Source organism: Schistocerca cancellata, chromosome 3 (genome assembly GCF_023864275.1).
Source record: "Schistocerca cancellata isolate TAMUIC-IGC-003103 chromosome 3, iqSchCanc2.1, whole genome shotgun sequence".
Taxonomy (NCBI): Eukaryota; Metazoa; Arthropoda; class Insecta; order Orthoptera; family Acrididae; genus Schistocerca; species Schistocerca cancellata.
Window position 1 is genome coordinate 508,688,945 of NC_064628.1, and position 21,013 is coordinate 508,709,957.

Here is a 21,013-nt window from a genome sequence, read left to right on the forward strand (position 1 = left end):
TATGTGATACCCGAATGCACTAACCATCTCTGTATCTGACAGAATACTAACATTCAATCCTCTATGTTCCGGTTGTCCATGTATAACTAAAGAGGTTCAATAAAGGCATCTATAAAGGTATAGCGTCAAAAAACGTGTAGTGTCAAAAAGCACGCATCTCCACGACGTCATCTTGTATTATTATATTTTGTGAAAGCCTAGGATGCAATATTCGGTGAAGTTAGTACTTGCTATGAGATTTAAACGTTTTTAATTAATCAGTCTTTACAAGTAGCTTATCTTTAAAATAACACCATTGTTAATGTGACGTAAAGTCATTATTATATTGAACTGAATTTCTAAAAAAAATTATGTACAGTTACGCGGATTTTAGAATATTCTGTACTTAAACGTTAGAGAATTTGCAGATTGAAACAAGCTTCTTTTGACATGTCGACTCCTATGAGGCCGCCGGCAAACACAGCAGAGGGTCACACCTGGCGCCACTGGAGAGCAATCGCTCTACTTTGTTTAGTTAAGCCTGACGGCTCAATCCGCCCCTACCGTCTCATCCTCTGCCAATGGCGACGCAGGATGCTCTGTGGTCAGCTCACTGTTCTGCCCGAGTTTCTTGACCTTCTAACCGCTACTACTCGGTCGAGCGGGTCCCCAGCTGGCCTCACGAGGCTGAATGCATCCTGTACCAGCTTTTCTACCAAGGAAAAATCTCTGGCAGTACCTGGAATCGAACCCGGGTCCTCCGTGTGCCCTTCAGCCAAGTTGACCACATCTTACTTTATTTTCCAAAGCTTTATTCCACAAAATTAACATTACACAAACACATCACAGTAATATAAAACAAAACCAGTTTACGAATTGTGCACATTGCAACATATTCGCACTTGAGTCTTATTGTTGTTGGTGTTGCGGCCGTCAGTTCGAAGACTGGTTTGATGCAGCTCTCCATGCTATTCTGTCCTATGAGTGCTTCTTTATTACATTTTTTACCCTCTCCAGCTATCATCAGTTATCTGTCTACCCAAATAGCAAAACTACTATAAGTGTCTCGTTTCCTAATCTTATAATGAATTTAGGCAACGTAGTCTATGGAGAATGTACACTTCTACGAGACAACCGAGGAGCCGCCAGCACCATCCATAGGGGACCAAAAATTTTGAAGATGGCTTTTACATAAGCCGAAACCGACAAAAAAACAAATATTATTGCTATCTTGACTGTTCATTTAAGCTTAAAGCCTAATCTTATTCCCTTTGCAACACCTGATAGTTCGACTACGTTCCACTGTCCTTGGTTTGCTTTTGTTGATGTTCATTTTACATCCCCCTTTCAAGACACTGTTCATTCCATTCAACTGCTCTTCGAGGTCTTTTGCTGTCTCTGACAATTAAAATGTCATCGAAAAACTTCAAAATTTTTATTTTTTTTCCTTGAACTTTAATTCTTACTCCAAATTTTTCTTTGGCTTCCTTTACTGTTTGCTCAGTGTACAGGTTGAATAGCTTCGGGGATAGGCCACAAATCTGTCTCACTCCCTTCTAAACCATTGCTTCCCCTTCATGCCCCTCGACTCTTATATCTGCCCTCTGGTTTCTGTACAAGTTGTAATTAGCCTTTGGCTCCCTGTAATTTAGCCGTGGTACCTTTAGAATTTCAAAGAGAGTATACTCCAGTCAACAGTGTGAAAAGCTCTCTCTAAGTCTGCAAACGCAATGAACTTTGGTTTGCCTTTCCTCAACCTATCTCCTAAGATAAGTCGTAGGGTCAGTATTGCCTCGCGTGTTCATACATTTCTCCAGAATCCAAACTAATCTCCGAGGTTGGCTTCTACCATATTTTCCTTTCTTCTTTAAAAAATTCGTATTCTTATTTTGCAACCAAGACATAGTAAACTGATAGTTCGGTAATATTGACATCTGTCAGCACCTGATTTTTTTGGAATTGGAGTTATTACATTCTTATTTAAAGCTGAGGGTGTTTTACCTGTTTCATGGATTTTACGCATCAGATGGAGGAGTTTTGTCATGGCTCGCTCTCCGAAAGCTATCAATAGTTCTGACGGGACGTCGCCTACTCCTGGGGCCTTGTTTCGACTTAGGCCTTTCAGTGCTCTGTCAAATTGTTCTCCCAGTCTCATATCTCCCATCTCATCTGCATCTACGTCCTTCCAGCTTCCCCTTGTTTTCTTAGGACTAGTTTTCCACCAGAGCTCTTGATATTCATTCAGCTGCTTCTCTTTTCCCCACAAGCCACTTTAATTTTCCTGTCGGCGGTATCTATCTTTCCCCTAGTGAAACAGGCATCTAAATTCTTACAATTGTCCTCCAGCCATACCTGCTTTGCCATTTTGAACTTCCTGTCAATCTGATTTTTTAAACATCTGTATTCTCTTTCGCTTGCTCATTTTCTGCATTTTTATATTGTCTCCTTTCATTAGTTAAATTCAATATCTCTAGTGTTAGCCAAGGATTGCTAATAGGCTTTGACTTTTTACCTATTTACGCCTCTGCTGCCTTCACTGTTTCGTCTCTCAAACCTACCTTTTCTTCGTCTACTGTATTCCTTTCCCTATTCTACTCCATTGTTGCTTGACGCTCTCAAGGATCTCTGGTTCTTTCATCTTATCCAGGTCTCATCTCCTTAATTTCCTACCACTTTGTAACTTCATTAGTTTTAATCTGCAGCTCCTAACCAATAAATTGTAGTCAGAGTCCACATCAGCCCCTTGAAATATCTCATAATTTAAAATCTGGTTGCGAAATCTCTATTTTACCATTATGTAATCAACCTGAAACCTTCCGGTGTCTCCAGGTCTCTGAACGTATACAATATTTTTTCATTATTACTAAACCAAGTGTTAGCGATGATTAAATAAAGCACTGTGCAAAGTTCGACCAGGCGGCTTCATCTTTAATTCCTTTTCTTTTTGCATGTTCATGTGCTGTTTTTCCTTCCCTTCCTTTTCCTACTACCGAATTGAAGTCCCCCATAGCAACTAAATTGTCGTCTCTTTTACCTATCTGAATAATTTCTTTCATCTTATCATATAAAGGGCGTTCAAAAAGTTTTGCACAGTAGTCTGTATTTTTTTATTTTTTGCAGGAGTAAAATGAAATTCTTTGTGAACATATTCGGAACATGGAACATTTAGCTATAAGTTGGTATATAAAAGTATTTTCTTTTCTTTACAGGTGAGCCATAATGGACCGTGAAGTAGATGTGAGGTTGCGACAACGGCCGGTGATGGAGTTCCTCTTCAAGATCGGGGATGACACTGCCACATCGATTCACAGGAAGTTGCTCCCTGTTTATGGGGAGGACACACAGGATCGCAGCATTATCCAGTGGTGGTCTCAGAGGTTTAAAAAAAGTGATTTCTCTCTACTGGACAATCCACGATGCCGTAGACCATCAACTTCAGTGACTGATGCGAGTAAGGAGATCACTGATCAAATCATCCAAAATGACAGATATGTGACGACACGACAGCTTGCTGAAATGACTGGTTTGTCATTGGATAGTGTGGTATCACTGGTACGGTCACTGGGGTACAGAAAAACCTGTGTACGTTGGGTGCCTACATTACTGACAAGAGAAATGAAAACGATGAGGAAGAATGTGTATGAGGGTCTCATGAAGACCTTTACTGAAGAGTGGAAACAGTGTTTTGACTGCGTCATTACCCAGGATGAAACATGGTTGTTTTCGTCAGAATCTGAGAGCAAAACGAAATCCATGGAGTGGCGTCATCCGGGATCCCCTCGGAAGAAGAAACCAAGATTTTCACGAACAGCAGGCCGAAAGGTAATGGCCGCCTCCTTCTGGGATCAGTGTGGCGTCATTTTCATTGAATTTTTGGAACCTGGCTGCACAGTTAACCGGTACCGTTACTGTTTGTCATTGGACAAGCTGCGACGCGCCATCAAGACCCACAGACCACAACTTCAGGGTCAGCTCATGAGACTACACCATCACAGTGCCAAGCCCCATACAGTCCTTATGGCGCAGGAGAAAATCAGGAAAATGGGTTCGGAAATTGTTCCTCATCCTCCCTACAATCTGGACTTGGCTCCGTCTGGTTTTTACCTCTTTGGTAAAACATTTGATAGTAAGAAAGACCTTATTTCCTGTGCCAAGCGATGGTGTAAAAGTAAATCCCCAGAATTTTACCAAAGTGCATTTACATCATGGAAAGAACGTCGGTCCAGGGGCGTTACAGCCTGATGGATGCTACTTGAGTAGGCTCAATGTATAGCTAAATGTTCGAAGTATGTTCACAAAAAAATTCATTCTTCTCCTGCAAAAAATAAAAAAATTAGAGACGACTGTGCAAAGCTTTTTGATCTCCCTTTGTACATTTGTTCAGTATCTTCATCACCTGCGGAGCTAGCTGGCATGTGAACTTGTGCTACTGTGGTGGATGTGGCCTTCTTGCCTATCTTGGCTACGATAATGCGTCCACTATACTATTCATAGTAGCTTACTAGCATTCCTATTTTGTTATTCATTATTAAATCTCCTCTTCCACGACCCTTATTTGTTTTTGTATTTACGATCCTGTGTTCAGCTCGCCCGAAGTTCATTGATTCCCACTATATTTAACTTCAATTAGTCCATTTCCCTTTTTAAATTTTCTAATCTACATGTCCGATTAAAGTATTTAACATTCACGCTGCAATCAGTGGAATGCTACTTTTGTGTCTCCTGATGACGACATCTTCGTGAGTAGTCCCACCCGGAGATCCGCATGGGACTGTTTTACCTCCGGAATATTTTACCCAAGAGGACGCCATCATCATTTAACCGTACAGCAGAGCTGCATGGCCTCGGGAAAGTTTACCGCTTTAGTGTCAGCACAGTATGGCCTCAGCAACTACTGAAAAGGCTGCTGCCCCGCTTCAGGAACCACACGTTTGGCCTCTCAACAGATACCACTCCGTTGTGGTTACACCTGCGGTACGACTATCTGTGTTGATGAGGCATACAAGCCACCCCACCAACAGGAAGGTCCATGGTTCATGGGGGAACTTGAGTCTTAAATATGAATAATTGTGAGAGCGCTCTTTCTACTTGGTTCATCGGGTTCTGTGCTTGTGAAACGTCATCAACTTTTAATGTATATCCACTGGTGATAAACTGTCAAGTTTGTGGATATCTGTTGAAACTATCCGAACTGTTATTCAGTTTTCGTTCTTCTAGTAGTTTTCAGTTAATCTGTTGTTTGTAACGTAATCTTTAAGTTTTTAAACCTATTCCTTAATTTATTGAGTTTCAGTGGGTTGGGATGTTGTGTAGCGATATGCAGTCAGAAATTTCCGTTTCCTTTTATATTCTTTTGTCAGTAAATAGTGTGCTAGTATCAGCTAAAAAGACGGACTGTACATATGATGTAGTACTGTTGATAAATTTGTATTTCTTGATTGACAACAGTGCACAGGCAATCGGGTACAATATCTTTTTCAACGTTTCGAAATTTGCGTTTTGCAACATTACACATTATCCGACGGTATACCGTACTGTAATAAATAGAGTGGAGCGTGTGGTTGCTGATGGGCACATGGCGTGGGCCATGAAACCTCTGCTGTGTTCGCCGGCGCCCTCAGGGTAGTCAACGTATTATACACTCCTGGAAATTGAAATAAGAACACCGTGAATTCATTGTCCCAGGAAGGGGAAACTTTATTGACACATTCCTGGGGTCAGATACATCACATGATCACACTGACAGAACCACAGGCACATAGACACAGGCAACAGAGCATGCACAATGTCGGCACTAGTACAGTGTATATCCACCTTTCGCAGCAATGCAGGCTGCTATTCTCCCATGGAGACGATCGTAGAGATGCTGGATGTAGTCCTGTGGAACGGCTTGCCATGCCATTTCCACCTGGCGCCTCAGTTGGACCAGCGTTCGTGCTGGACGTGCAGACCGCGTGAGACGACGCTTCATCCAGTCCCAAACATGCTCAATGGGGGACAGATCCGGAGATCTTACTGGCCAGGGTAGTTGACTTACACCTTCTAGAGCACGTTGGGTGGCACGGGATACATGCGGACGTGCATTGTCCTGTTGGAACAGCAAGTTCCCTTGCCGGTCTAGGAATGGTAGAACGATGGGTTCGATGACGGTTTGGATGTACCGTGCACTATTCAGTGTCCCCTCGACGATCACCAGTGGTGTACGGCCACTGTAGGAGATCGCTCCCCACACCATGATGCCGGGTGTTGGCCCTGTGTGCCTCGGTCGTATGCAGTCCTGATTGTGGCGCTCACCTGCACGGCGCCAAACACGCATACGACCATCATTGGCACCAAGGCAGAAGCGACTCTCATCGCTGAAGACGACACGTCTCCATTCGTCCCTCCATTCACGCCTGTCGCGACACCACTGGAGGCGGGCTGCACGATGTTGGGGCGTGAGCGGAAGACGGCCTAACGGTGTGCGGGACCGTAGCCCAGCTTCATGGAGACGGTTGCGAATGGTCCTCGCCGATACCCCAGGAGCAACAGTGTCCCTAATTTGCTGGGAAGTGGCGGTGCGGTCCCCTACGGCACTGCGTAGGATCCTACGGTCTTGGCGTGCATCCGTGCGTCGCTGCGGTCCGGTCCCAGGTCGACGGGCACGTGCACCTTCCGCCGACCACTGGCGACAACATCGATGTACTGTGGAGACCTCACGCCCCACGTGTTGAGCAATTCGGCGGTACGTCCACCCGGCCTCCCGCATGCCCACTATACGCCCTCGCTCAAAGTCCGTCAACTGCACATACGGTTCACGTCCACGCTGTCGCGGCATGCTACCAGTGTTAAAGACTGCGATGGAGCTCCGTATGCCATGGCAAACTGGCTGACACTGACGGCGGCGGTGCACAAATGCTGCGCAGCTATCGCCATTCGACGGCCAACACCGCGGTTCCTGGTGTGTCCGCTGTGCCGTGCGTGTGATCATTGCTTGTACAGCCCTCTCGCAGTGTCCGGAGCAAGTATGGTGGGTCTGACACACCGGTGTCAATGCGTTCTTTTTTCCATTTCCAGGAGTGTAGATTCAACACGGATTCTGGAAAACTACTGATGTGAAACACAGTTTGCTTTATTCACATACGATATCCTGCAAACATTAGATGCATCTGCGAACATAGATGTCTTATTGAATAAAGAGTGTTATTGCTAATTGGGCTTTCCACGAGCCTGTAGATGACATCATGACATTTCCATTCTGATACTGATGGTGTCGACAACCCCGGCCCCATTATACTCAGTGCCAGAAGAAAGCTAATGAGAACGAGCCATGTCAATGGGACAGCGTTTAGCATCGTCATCTCAACAATGGAAGTAATGACTGGTTTCAGAGTTTTCTGTTAGTTTCAAGAAGAAATTCCTGTTTAAAGCATTGTTGTCAGAAACTATAGTTGACTTTCAGTCCAAAAGACTTCACAAGATGTAAAACTGTTAGTGTTTGTTGATATAATTTCTAGACAGACCGTGCGGTCTAAGGCGCTGTAGTCGCGGACTGTGCGGATGGTCCCGGCGGAGGTTCGAGTCCTCCATCGGGCATGGGTGCGTATGTTTCTCCTTTGGATAATTTACGTTAACTAGTGTGTAAGCTGAGGGACTGATGATCTTAGCAGTTAAGTCCCATAAGATTTCACACACATTTGAACATTTTTTCTAGACAGACATCTATTTTACTGCATGCAATGAAACACTTTCTTTCGTAATTTTCATTTTGGTTGGAGTCACAGTCATGGTAAATATTTTGAATGATACTGCCACCATTTGACTGTAATAAGTTTCATTTTATTGCTATACGATTCATATTTCGGCCTTGGACCATTTTCAAGTTGTTGTTGTTGTGGTCTTCAGTCCTGAGACTGGTTTGATGCAGCTCTCCATGCTACTCTATCCTGTGCAAGCTTCTTCATCTCCCAGTACCTACTGCAACCTACATCCTTCTGAATCTGCTTAGTGTATTCATCTCTTGGTCTCCCCCTACGATTTTTACCCTCCACACTGCCCTCCAATGCTAAATTTGTGATCCCTTGATGCCTCAAAACATGTCCTACCAACCGATCCCTTCTTCTAGTCAAGTTGTGCCACAAACTTCTCTTCTCCCCAATCCTATTCAATACCTCCTCATTAGTTACATGATCTACCCACCTTATCTTCAGCATTCTTCTGTAGCACCACATTTCGAAAGCTTCTATTCTCTTCTTGTCCAAACTAGTTATCGTCCATGTTTCACTTCCATACATGGCTACACTCCATACAAATACTTTCAGAAAAGACTTCCTGACACTTAAATCTATACTCGATGTTAACAAATTCCTCTTCTTGAGAAACGCTTTCCTTGCCATTGTCAGTCTACATTTTATATCCTCTCTACTTCGACCATCATCGGTTATTTTTCTCCCTAATTAGCAAAACTCCTTTACTACTTTAAGTTTCTCATTTCCTAATCTAATTCCCTCAGCATCACCCGACTTAATTTGACTACATTCCATTATCCTCGTTTTGCTTTTGTTGATGTTCATCTTATATCCTCCTTTCAAGACACTGTCCATTCCGTTCAACTGCTCTTCCAAGTCCTTTGCTGTCTCTGACAGAATTACAATGTCATCGGCGAACCTCAAAGTTTTTACTTCTTCTCCATGAATTTTAATACCTACTCCGAATTTTTCTTTTGTTTCATTTACTGCTTGCTCAATATACAGATTGAATAACATCGGGGAGAGACTACAACCCTGTCTTACTCCCTTCCCAAACACTGCTTCCCTTTCATGCCCCTCGATTCTTATAACTGCCATCTGGTTTCTGTACAAACTGTAAATAGCCTTTCGCTCCCTGTATTTTACCCCTGCCACCTTCAGAATTTGAAAGAGAGTATTCCAGTTAACATTGTCAAAAGCTTTCTCTAAGTCTACAAATGCTAGAAACGTAGGTTTGCCTTTCCTTATTCTTTCTTCTAAGATAAGTCGTAAGGTCAGTATTGCCTCACGTGTTCCAACATTTCTACGGAATCCAAACTGATCTTCCCCGAGGTCGTCTTCTACCAGTTTTTCCATTCGTCTGTAAAGAATTCACGTTAGTATTTTGCAGCTGTGACTTATTAAACTGATAGTTCGGTAATTTTCACATCTGTCAACACCTGCTTTCTTTGGAATTGGAATTATTATATTCTTCTTGAAGTCTGAGGGTATTTCACCTGTCTCATACATCGTGCTCACCAGATGGTAGAGTTTTGTCATGACTGGCTCTCCCGAGGCCATCAGTAGTTCAAATGGAATGTTGTCTACTCCCGGGGCCTTGTTTCGACTCAGGCCTTTCAGTGCTCTGTCAAACTCTTCACGCAGTATCTTATCTCCCATTTCGTCTTCATCTACATCCTCTTCCATTTCCATAATATTGTCCTCAAGTACATCGCCCTTGTATAAACCCTCTATATACTCCTTCCACCTTTCTGCCTTCCCTTCTTTGCTTAGAACTGGGTTGCCATCTGAGCTCTTGACATTCATACAAGTGGTTCTCTTCTCTCCAAAGGTCTCTTTAATTTTCCTGTGGGCAGTATCTATCTTACCCCTAGTGAGACAAGCCTCTACATCCTTACATTTGTCCTCTAGCCATCCCTGCTTAGCCATTTTGCACTTCCTGTCGATATCATTTTTGAGACGTTTGTATTCCTTTTTGCCTGCTTCATTTACTGCATTTTTATATTTTCTCCTTTCATCAATTAAATTCAATACTTCTTCTGTTACCCAAGGATTTCTATTAGCCCTCGTCTTTTTACCTACTTGATCCTCTGCTGCCTTCACTACTTCATCCCTCAGAGCTACCCATTCTTCTTCTACTGTATTTCTTTCCCCCATTCCTGTCAATTGTTCCCTTATGCTCTCCCTGAAACGCTCTACAACCTCTGGTTCTTTCAGTTTATCCAGCTCCCATCTCCTTAAATTCCCACCTTTTTGCAGTTTCTTCAGTTTCAATCTGCAGTTCATAACCAATAGATTGTGGTCAGAATCCACATCTGCCCCAGGAAATGTCTTACAATTTAAATCCTGGTTCCTAAATCTCTGTCTTACCATTATATAATCTATCTGATACCTTTTAGTATCTCCAGGATTCTTCCAGGTATACAACCTTCTTTTATGATTCTTGAACCAAGTGTTGGCTATGATTAAGTTATGCTCTGTGCAAAATTCTACCAGGCGGCTTCCTCTTTCATTTCTTCCCCCCAATCCATATTCACCTACTATGTTTCCTTCTCTCCCTTTTCCTAATGACGAATTCCAGTCAGCCATGACTATTAAATTTTCGTCTCCCTTCACTACCTGAATAATTTCTTTTATCTCGTCATACATTTCATCTATTTCTTCATCATCTGCAGAGGTAGTTGGCATATAAACTTGTACTACTGTAGTAGGCATGGGCTTTGTGTCTATCTTGGCCACAATAATGCGTTTACTATGCTGTTTGTAGTAGCTAACCCGCACTCCTATTTTTTTATTCATTATTAAACCTACTCTTGCATTACCCCTATTTGATTTTGTATTTATAACCCTGTAATCACCTGACCAAAAGTCTTGTTCCTCCTGCCACCGAACTTCACTAATTTCCACTATATCTAACTTTAACCTATCCATTTCCCTTTTTAAATTTTCTAACCTACCTGCCCGATTACGGGATCTGACATTCCACGCTCCGATCCGTAGAACGCCAGTTTTCTTTCTCCTGATAACGACGTCCTCCCGAGTAGTCCCCGCCCGGAGATCGGAATGGGGGACTATTTTACCTCCGGAATATTTTACCCAAGAGGACGCCATCATCATTTAATCATACAGTAGAGCTGCATGTACTCGGGAAAAATTACGGCTGTAGTTTCCCCTTGCTTTCAGCCGTTCGCAGTACCAGCACAGCAAGGCCGTTTTGGTTAATGTTACAAGGCCAGATCAGTCAATCATCCAGACTGTTGCCCCTGCAACTACTGAAAAGGCTGCTGCCCCTCTTCAGGAACCACATGTTTGTCTGGCCTCTCAACAGATACCCCTCCGTTGTGGTTGCACCTACGGTACGGCCATCTGTATCGCTGAGGCACGCAAGCCTCCCCACCAACAGCAAGGTCCATGGTTCATGGGGGAGGCATTTTCAAGTAGAAGATCTTATTTATACGTGAAAAGACACCGGATTGGTATGAAATGTAAGACCTTGTCGAAAAAGCGTATCTGATCATATAGGCCAGATCTGTATTTAATAAAAGGGAGAACATCTCTAAAACGCTTAAATATAATGCAGACTTTCGTTTCTGGACCCTATAGCACAGGTGTTTCATGAAACTGCTAACCAGTTACATGAACAATAATGTGGTGTTTACCCGTTTATTGGTTAGAGTTTCATATAGTAGCTATGCTGTACGGTCCAGAAATGAAGGTCTCCAATATATTTAGGCGTTTTAGAGATGTTCTCATTTTTACTAATGACAGATCTGGCCTATATGACCGGATATGCGTTTTTGACAAGGACTTGGATTTTATACTACTATGATAACTTTTGACGTCAAAATACGTTTTTCTACTTGAAAATGACCTAAGGCCAAAATATGGATCGTACAACAATAAAATAAGAATTATTACAGTCATATGTCGGCAGCATCATTAAAAAAATTCAGATGACACTAAAAAAAAGCCAGAACTGTTGTAGTTTCAGCTGAATTGTCTAGGGATGCGATAGGTGTAGAAACCAGTTTGCGATGAGCACGGTATGCTGCATCGAAATGATGAAATATTAAGAAAGAGTATAGCAACATATTGGCAGGGTACCTTCTCTTTTTTATACCACCTAAAATCGTTTTTTCACCCAAAACATCGACATGACTGCTGTTTCTGCTGTCTTCAGTAAAATTTTATTCTAAACATGCAAACAGTTTTTTTTAGTTTTGTGACACAATCATGCTCAAAACATTTAGGGGATGTTCCATACCTCTGCAAAATGTTCTTTATCAGTGACCACAAAGTCATTTTCAAGTTTAGAGGCTGTATCCATTGGAGACTGTGCGCACTTACAAGGAATTCACATTACTAAGTAATGATGATGCAGTGCTACATACAGGGTGATTATAATTTAAGTAGGCACGCAACTCGTGGTCGTGCGGTAGCGTTCTCGCTTCCCACGCCCGGGTTCCCGGGTTCGATTCCCGGCGGGGTCAGGGATTTTCTCTGCCTCGTGATGGCTTGGTGTTGTGTGCTGTCCTTAGGTTAGTTAGGTTTAAGTAGTTCTAAGTTCTAGGGGACTTATGACCACAGCAGTTGAGTCCCATAGTGCTCAGAGCCATTTGAACCATTTTTTTAATTTAAGTAGAACTTTCAAACCGCTGTAGAAATAACACCACTGGTCAGAATGACGTCGATCTGCAATGGAATATTATTGTACAAGGGTGAAAACGTACGGCAGAAGAAAAAAAAGTTACAAAATGAAGTAATAGATGGCGCTGTAAGCGTCCTAATTTAGTAGTTGTCGACTAAAAATGACAAATGAATCATACAACAATGCCTAAGGTGTACGTTTGACGTTAAACAGACTGTACTACTCAGTGCGCACGGGGTAAGTAGGCTGTTTATGTTTTCTTATTGGCAACGTTACGTAGCGCTCTGTATGAAAATCACTGGCTGTGCTGTGTGCAGTCTGTGGCTAGTTTGCATTGTTGTCTGCCATTGTAGTGTTGGGCAGCGGCAGCTGGATGTGAACAGCGCGTAGCGTTGCGCAGTTAGAGGTGAGCCGCCAGCAGTGGTGGATGTGTGGAAGGAAATGGCGGAGTTTTGAAATTTGTAAAAATGGATGTCATGAACTGCTGTATATATTATGACTTTTGATGAATATTAAGGTAAATACATTGTTTGTTCTCTATTAAAATCTTTCATCTGCTAACTATGCCCACTAGTAGTTAGTGACTTCCGTAGTTTGAATCTTTTATTTAACTGGCAGTAGTGGCGCTCGCTGTATTGCAGTAGTTCGAGTAATGAAGATTTTTGGTGAGGTAAGTGATTTGTGAAAGGTACAGGTTAATGTTAGTCAGGACCATTCCTTTGTAGGGATTTCTGAAAGTCAGATTGCGTTGCGCTAAAAAATATTGTGTGTCAGTTTAAGCACAGTCGTGTACAATTGTTCTAAGGGGACGTTTCAACGGGTGTACAGGCCTGATACTGTTAGCTACGTAAGCCCATCCACCACGCCAAGGTCACATTGGATGGGAAAACTCGGTTTTTAATTGTCCTGAGGCCAAAAACCGCATAAAAAGCGTCAATCAAAATCGAATCGCATTATTAGTTTCTGTATGCCAAAATATGTTCAATATGCTGTCCACCGTTTACTGCAACAAGTTGAAATCAAGAAACAGCATGTTCCACAACTGATCGAAGTGTTTCCTGGGTTACGTTCAGAATGTGTTGTGCAATGCGTGCCTTCAATGCAGCTAAGTTTGCAATTGAAACACTGAACACATCTTTCTGATAGCCCCGAGGCCAGAAGTCACACGGATTAAGATCAGGTGATCCAGACGGCCAGGCTGTAGGGAAATGGCGACCGATAATTGTAGCATTTCCGATATTGCGCTTCAGCAGCTGCTTAACTGGATTTGCAAAGTCCAAAGGTGCGCCATCTTGCATAAAAATGATCCCAACCACACATCCACGCTGTTGGAGAGCTGGAATGACGTGATTGCGCAAAAGACACTCACAGCGCTTGCCAGTGACGGTGTAGCTAACAGGAATGGAAGCACCTGTATCTTCGAAAAAATATGGCCCTATGATAAATGATGCCGCAAACACGCACCAAACAGCGACTTTTCAGGATGATGTGGTACTGGTTGATTTGCGTGTGGATTTTCCGTTGCCCATATTCGACAATTCTGTTTATTGACATATCCTTTCGGATGGAAGTGGGCTTCGTCTGTCCACAAAATCTTCCACGGCCAATCATTGCCCACGTTCATGCGAGCAAGAAATTGTAAAGCAAAGGTCTCCTGATGACAGATCAACAGGAAGCAGCTTGTGCACGTGGGTAATTCTGAATGGATAACAAAGAAGGATGTTTCATAGGCTTTTATGCACAGTGCTCACGGATATATTCTCTGTGCACTACACGTTTGAACACCACCACTCGACTTTTCCTGTATTGCTGTCGCCACTGCTTCCAATGACGTCGAATCAATTCGTCTCCTCCCTCTAGCAGGTTGCACAACAAAAGAACCCGTCTTTTCGAATTTTCGGATCATTTTCTCCAGACCCACAGCAGTCATCGGACCAACGCCTCTTTTCAAACCATTCGGCGTCCGGAACTTCTGCAGAGCGACGTGTGCACAGTCATCATTCTTGTAATACAGCTTTACAAGCAGAGCGCGATCCTGCATTGAGACAGTCATGGAGAACCCTTATTCAATTGCCACTTTTCGCACCACAGAGATATCTTATCTAAATCATTTTGCAAGTCGTTTTGATCATCTGATGACTTTTAAAGACTGTAAATGACTGCATCCTCTGCAAACAATCTAAGACGGCTACTGAGATTGTCTCCTATGTCGTTAATATAGATCGGGAACAATACAGGGCCTATAACACATCCTTGGGGAACGCCGGATACTATTTCTGTTTTACTCGACGACTTTCCGTGTGTTACTGCGAACTGTGACCTTTCTGACAGGAAATCACGAATCCAGTCGCACAACTGAGGCGATACTCCGTAGGCACGCAGTTTGGTTAGAAGACGCTTGTGTGGAACGGTGTAGAAAGCCTTCTGGAAATCTAAAAATATGGCATCCATTAGACATCCCCTGTCGATAGCACTTATTACTTCATGAGTGTAAAGAGCTGGATGTGTTTCACAAGAACGATATTTTCTGAAACCGTGCTGACTATGTGTCAATAAATCGTATTCGTCGAGGTACTTCATAACGTTCGAATACAGTATATGTTCTAAAACCCTACTGCAAATCGACGTTAGTGATACAGGTCTGTAATTCGACGGATTACACCTACTTCCCTTTTTTGGGTATTGGTGTGTCTTGAGCAATTTTCCAGTCTTTAGGTACGGATCTTTCTGTGAGCGAGTGGTTGTGTATAATTGCTAAATATAGGGCTATTTTATCGGTGTACTCTGAGAGGAACCTGACTAGTATACAATCTGGACCGGGGGCCTTGCCTTTATTGATTTAAGCTGATTCGTTACTCCGAGGATATCTACTTCTATGTTTCTCATCTTAGCAGTTGTTCTTGATTGTAATTCAGGAATATTTACTTCGTCTTCTTTGATGAAGGAATTTCGGGAAACCGTGTTTAATAACTCTGCTTTAGTGACACTGTTATCAGTGACTTGACGGTTGTTATCGCGCAGTGAAGGTATTGAATGCATCTTGCCACTGGTGTGCTTTATGTATGACCAGAATCTCTTCGGGTTTTCTGCCAGATTTCGAGAGAGAATTTCGTTGTGGAAATTATTAAAAGCATCTCGCATTGAAGTACGCGCCATATTTCGAACTTCTATACAACTTCGCCAATCTTGGGGATTTTGCGTTCTTTGAAATTTGGAATGCATTTTTCGTTGCTTCTGCAACAACGATCTGACTCGTTTTGTGTACCATGCGGGATCAGTACCATCACTTATTAATTTATATGGTATATATCTCTCAATTGCTGTCGATACTATCTCTTTGAAAACATTCCACAACTTTTCTACACTTACATGATCAGATCGGAAGGAGTGAAGACTGTCTTTTAAAAAGGCGTTAAGAGTATTTTTATCAGCTTTTTTAAGTAGTTATACTTTGCGTTCCTACTTGATGGTTGTAGGTGTTACGGTATTCAGCATAGCAGCAACTGCCTTGTGGTCGCTAATCCCTGTATTCGTCACAATACTCACTATTTGTCCAGGATTATTTGTTGCTAAAAGGTCAAGTATGCTTTCGCAACGATTTACGCTTCGAGTGGGCTCATGAAGTAATATTATTCAAAATAATATTCTGAGAAAGCATTCAGTACAATTTCGGATGACGTTTTATGCCTGCAGCCGGCTTTAAACGTATAATTTTTCTATCATATCGAGGGTAGATTAAAGTCACCACCGACTATAACTGTATTAGCGGTGTACTTATTTGAAATGCGTCTCAAGTTTTCTTTGAACTGTTCAGCAACTAGATCTTCTGAGTCGGGGGTCGGTAAAACGATCCAATTAATAGTTTAGTCCGATTGTCAGGTATAACGTCTACCCTTACTATTTCACACGAACTACCTACTACAAGGGAAACTACCTCAGACAACAATAAATACTCCAACACCAACTATATTTCATCTATCGTTTCTGAACACTGTTAGATCGTTTGAAAAAATTTCGGCTGAACTTACGTTCGGCTTTAGCCAGCTTTCTGTACCTACAACTATTTGAGCTTCAGTGCCTTCTATAAGGGTTGAAGCTCTGGTTCTTTCCCAATACAGCTACGACAATTTACAACTACAATACCAACCGTTTCTACAACTACCTTACTGTGTTTTACCTGCCCAGTTTTGGACGGACGACCCTTCTGTGGTTTCCTGAGACCCTCTAACCTAAAAAACCGCCCAGTCCCTTCCACACAGCCTCCGCTACTCGTGTAGCCGCCGCTGTTTGTAGTGGACTCCTGACCTGTTAAACGGAACCCGGAAACCCACCACCCGATGGAGCAAGTCAAGGAATCTACAGCCTACACGGTCACAGAACCGCCTGAGCCTCTGATTCAGACCCTCCACTCGGCTCTGCACCAAAGGACCACAGTCGGTTCTATCGACTATGCTGCAGATGGTGAGTTTCACCTTAATCTCGGAAGCAAGACTGGCAGTCTTTACCATTTCCGCTAGCCGCCGTAAACCAGACAGAATCTGCTCCGATCCAAAGCGACACACGTCATTGGTACCGAATGAGCCACCACCTGCAGTTGGCTGCTCCCTGTACTCTTCGTGGCATCCGGAAGCACCCTTTCCATATCCGGAATGACTCCCCCCGGAATGCACATGGAGTGCACACTGGCTTCCTTCTCCTCCTTGGAAGCCATTTTTCTGAGGGGCCCCATTACGCGCCTGACGTTGGATCTCGCAACTACCAGCAAACCCACCCTCCGTGAATGCCCAGACCTTGCAGGCCGCGAAGCTTCCTCTGGAACAGGGTGGACGACTGCATCCGGCTCAGAGACATCGTCAGCCAAATGCCCAAAACCTGTTCGTCAAACGAACCAGGGAGGCCCTACGATCGGCCCCTCGGAAAGTTTTTCGCTGCCTACCATACTTTGGAATGATCTCCCACTCGACCACGGGTGAGGGGCCAACCTCAGTGCAGGCAGTACCCAGGGGGCGGGTGGGGGGGGGGGGGGGAGGGGGGACAGCAGAGGACACGTGGGACGTGCTTGACGTCCCTCACATCGCCACGTTCGATCACCCACCTACAGTTACTCCCCTTGGCAGCAGCCTCAAGCTGTGTGACGGAAGCCAAAGCAGCCTGGAGCTGTGAGCGAAGAGTCACCAACTCAGCTCGCATCTGTATACAACAATCGCAGTTCCTATCCATTACTGCAGTCGCTCCTGTCTGAAGCTCGTAAAAATACGTAATAAGCGAACGATGTACTCGCCTTATTAGTAGCAGGAACTCGCGGCGCTGCTCTCGCTGACGGTCTAACTGACACTGAGCTGTTCTAACCAAACAAACAAAAGCCTGTACTATACGATCCTATATTTTCGTTTCCCTTTCCTTTTCATATCATTTATGGAAATAATAATTAATACAACATATTAAACATTATTTCGGCTTATTTGCAGTCTAAGTGATGTAAAACTGAAAATGAAAGTTTCTGCATAAGGACTCGATCCCGCGACTCGCGGTTTATGTTTCTGTATTATTTCCACTACGCCAATCGTTGTCTGACATCTCGCCCAACAAGCACCAAAAATGCTATTCTTTCTAAACGATTGGCCATCTGGAGCTCCCACTTCTGTCACTTTTATTTCTGACCAAGCCCTGCGTATATCATCAATTTGGGCGAAATCGATGCTGACGAGTAGGAGGGGTTCCCTTGTTAGTGTGGACTTCATTGGTGACGATTATTTGTGGAACATATTATGGTGTCTGGAGGGAACAATATGATCTCTCTTTGCTCCATTAAGCAGCCAGACTCTCTCTCCCCAAATGTCACTGTGAGATCTTGAGTGCGTTAAGTCACCATATTACCTAAGAATTCAGTTACTGAAAAGAGCCAACCACCCTGGCCACCTGTGCCGTCCGTAACGACTGAAGAATCTAATCTCATGTGATTGAGTTGGCTGCCGTGGTTGTGTCTTCAATGCTCTTCTTGGTTGTTCGCCGTGCCCTTTTTGTCACATAATGAACCCCATTTTTCCGACTGCCTCCAAGATGATTCTCTCACCTTTTACCATTGTGTACAAGGAAATGAACTTAGCAATAAATTTCTTACACCGTTTCCCAGGGACTTAAAGCAGGTCTCTGTCTTTCGTTGGCAGCCTTGGAACAAGTCAGTCGGTTTGATAATGCTCTTGGAAGGTCTAAATGTGCGTTGACTTCTATCCGAGCATTGAGGTTCAGTATATTTGGAAGGTTTAACTCCCATCAATGGTTGTTATACAGCTGTCAACATTTCATTGTAATTATGAGAACAAAATTTGGGTAATTGGTGCGACTATTGATCTTTCTGGATGGTCCTTGTTTAGCGCGTCCAATTTGCGTATAAAATTAACGAGCAGCAATTAGAGGACACGACATAAATGAAGCAATAGAGAAAATATTAGCCTTTTGGTGAGATTCCGTTCGTTACAGTTAACACAAATTTCGACAAATGTTTGAGTGTGCAGCTGCTGGCAATACGTCTCGTACGTAACGATTTTTTGAAGTGTGTTGATAAGCTGCGCGGCACTCAATTTATTAATTAGTTTTTCCTGTCCTCATTTTTTTTCTTTATTGACGTACAGCGGTGGCAACCACTCCGTGTAATCAGGGAACACAGGAAGAACACAAGAAGTTAATATCCGTAATGGTCAGCGGCGCAATTTCATGAGGCTCACGTGAACGCTCTTTCGTTCTTTTGTCTAGCTCTCTCCATTACGTCCTACGCTCCCTCTCTCTGTCTCTATCTGCGCGCGTTTGTGTGTGTGTGTGTGTGTGTGTGTGTGTGTGTGTGTGTGTGTGTGTAGGCACAAAAGCCGCTTTCATGGCAGAAACTTCACCGAATGGCATATAGGGAGGCAAGAGGCTAGTAAACAGAAGACTAGGAACATTGTTCAAAAGTAGGTCTACCAAGAGGTAAGTGATAATTACCTTGTTATTCAGTGTCCTTGAGTGAAAGTCGGACTCTAATGACTTTGGACGTAAGAATCTACGCACGGTTGCGGCTGGAGCAATTTTTATAAGCGGCCTCCTTGACGCTGTTTGTATGAAATATAGGCTCTTGGGTTCTTAACCCCCTTCCAGTAATTTTCATTTCCAGGTTGTGGCAAACCGGCTGTATTACGACTTCAGGTGACAATACTTTCCCTGTTCCTAGAACATGATTGACTACCTCGTTACTCACATCACAATTTGCTTTCCGACATTTCGTCTAATACTACACAGGATAGGAAATCTTAACACTCGTATTCCTAACACTTGCACTTAGAATTTATACAAACAGCTTTGTGTTATTCTTCCTTACGACGCATTACAGCCATAGCCAACATCCTATCAGAATAGAAAACCCAGGTGAAACAAAAACTTGTGCCAAAAGACCATGTTCAGCGAAGAGAGTTCACTAATTTGATTATTGATCAAGAAATGAATGAACGTTTCGTGTGCATTTGCCGGATGTGTTGTCACATACGAGGGCCGTTGAATAGATAATGCAACTTTTTTCTCGGTCAATTTCGGTAGATAAAGTGCGGAATGTGTTGTGGGACACAGTGGAATAGTGCCGGTTCGTCCTCTACAGACTGATGAAGTTGCAACAGATAGCAGCGGTATACGTAGCCTACCACATCCCGTCTGTAACAGAGGTATGTTCCAAGCTGAGAGCTGTCACTGAGTTTGTTTTGGCGGAAAACCAGAGCGTCGAAAAGATTCATAGCCACTTACATAATGTCTTCGGAGAACTGGCAGTGAAGAAACTCACGGTGAGTAGATGGGCGAGGCGTCTGTCATCTTCAAAACAAGATCGCACAAAGCTGTCCGTTGCTCTTTATGTTCTTCTGTTAGGCGGTGACAAACCCCGCCGGGACACACCTTTGAATACAAACAGAGACGTCCAGCTGAGAAGCGAGATAATTGATTGTGCTCTCTCGATCACTTCGAATGAGAGAGTCCGCACGTTCCAACATCACAGGATTCACAGCTGTGTCCGGCCGGCCGGCACATCTACATGTACATCCATACTCTACGAGCCACCTGACGGTGTGTGGTGGAGGGTACTTTGAGAACCTCTATATGTTCTCCCTTCTATTCCAGTCTCTTTCTTTCTACGAACAATACGAGACTGGAATAGAAGAGAGATCCGATAGAGGTACTCAAAGTACCCTCCACCACACACCGTCAGGTGGCTCGCGGAGTATGGATGTAGATGTAGATGTGCTGGCCGGCCGGTCACAGCTGTGACTCCTGTGATGTTGGAACGTGCGGACTCTCTCATTCGAAGTGATCGAGAGACCACAATCAATTATCTCGCTTCTCAGCTGGACGTCTGTGTTTGTATTCAAAGGTGTGTCCCGGCGAGGTTTGTCACCACCCAACAGAAGACCATAAAGAACAACGGAGGACCATCTGTGCGAAATTGCTTGCGCGTTACAAGGCTGATTGTTACTGTTTCTTGCCTAACATTGTCACAGGCGATGAAACATAAGTTCATCATTTCGAACAGAAAACAAAACAGCAAACTATGGAGTGGCGCCATATCACCATTAGAAGAAAAAGTTAAGAGTTCTAATAGTTCTACCCTCAGCCGTTAAACTCATGGCGATGGTCCTCTGGAACT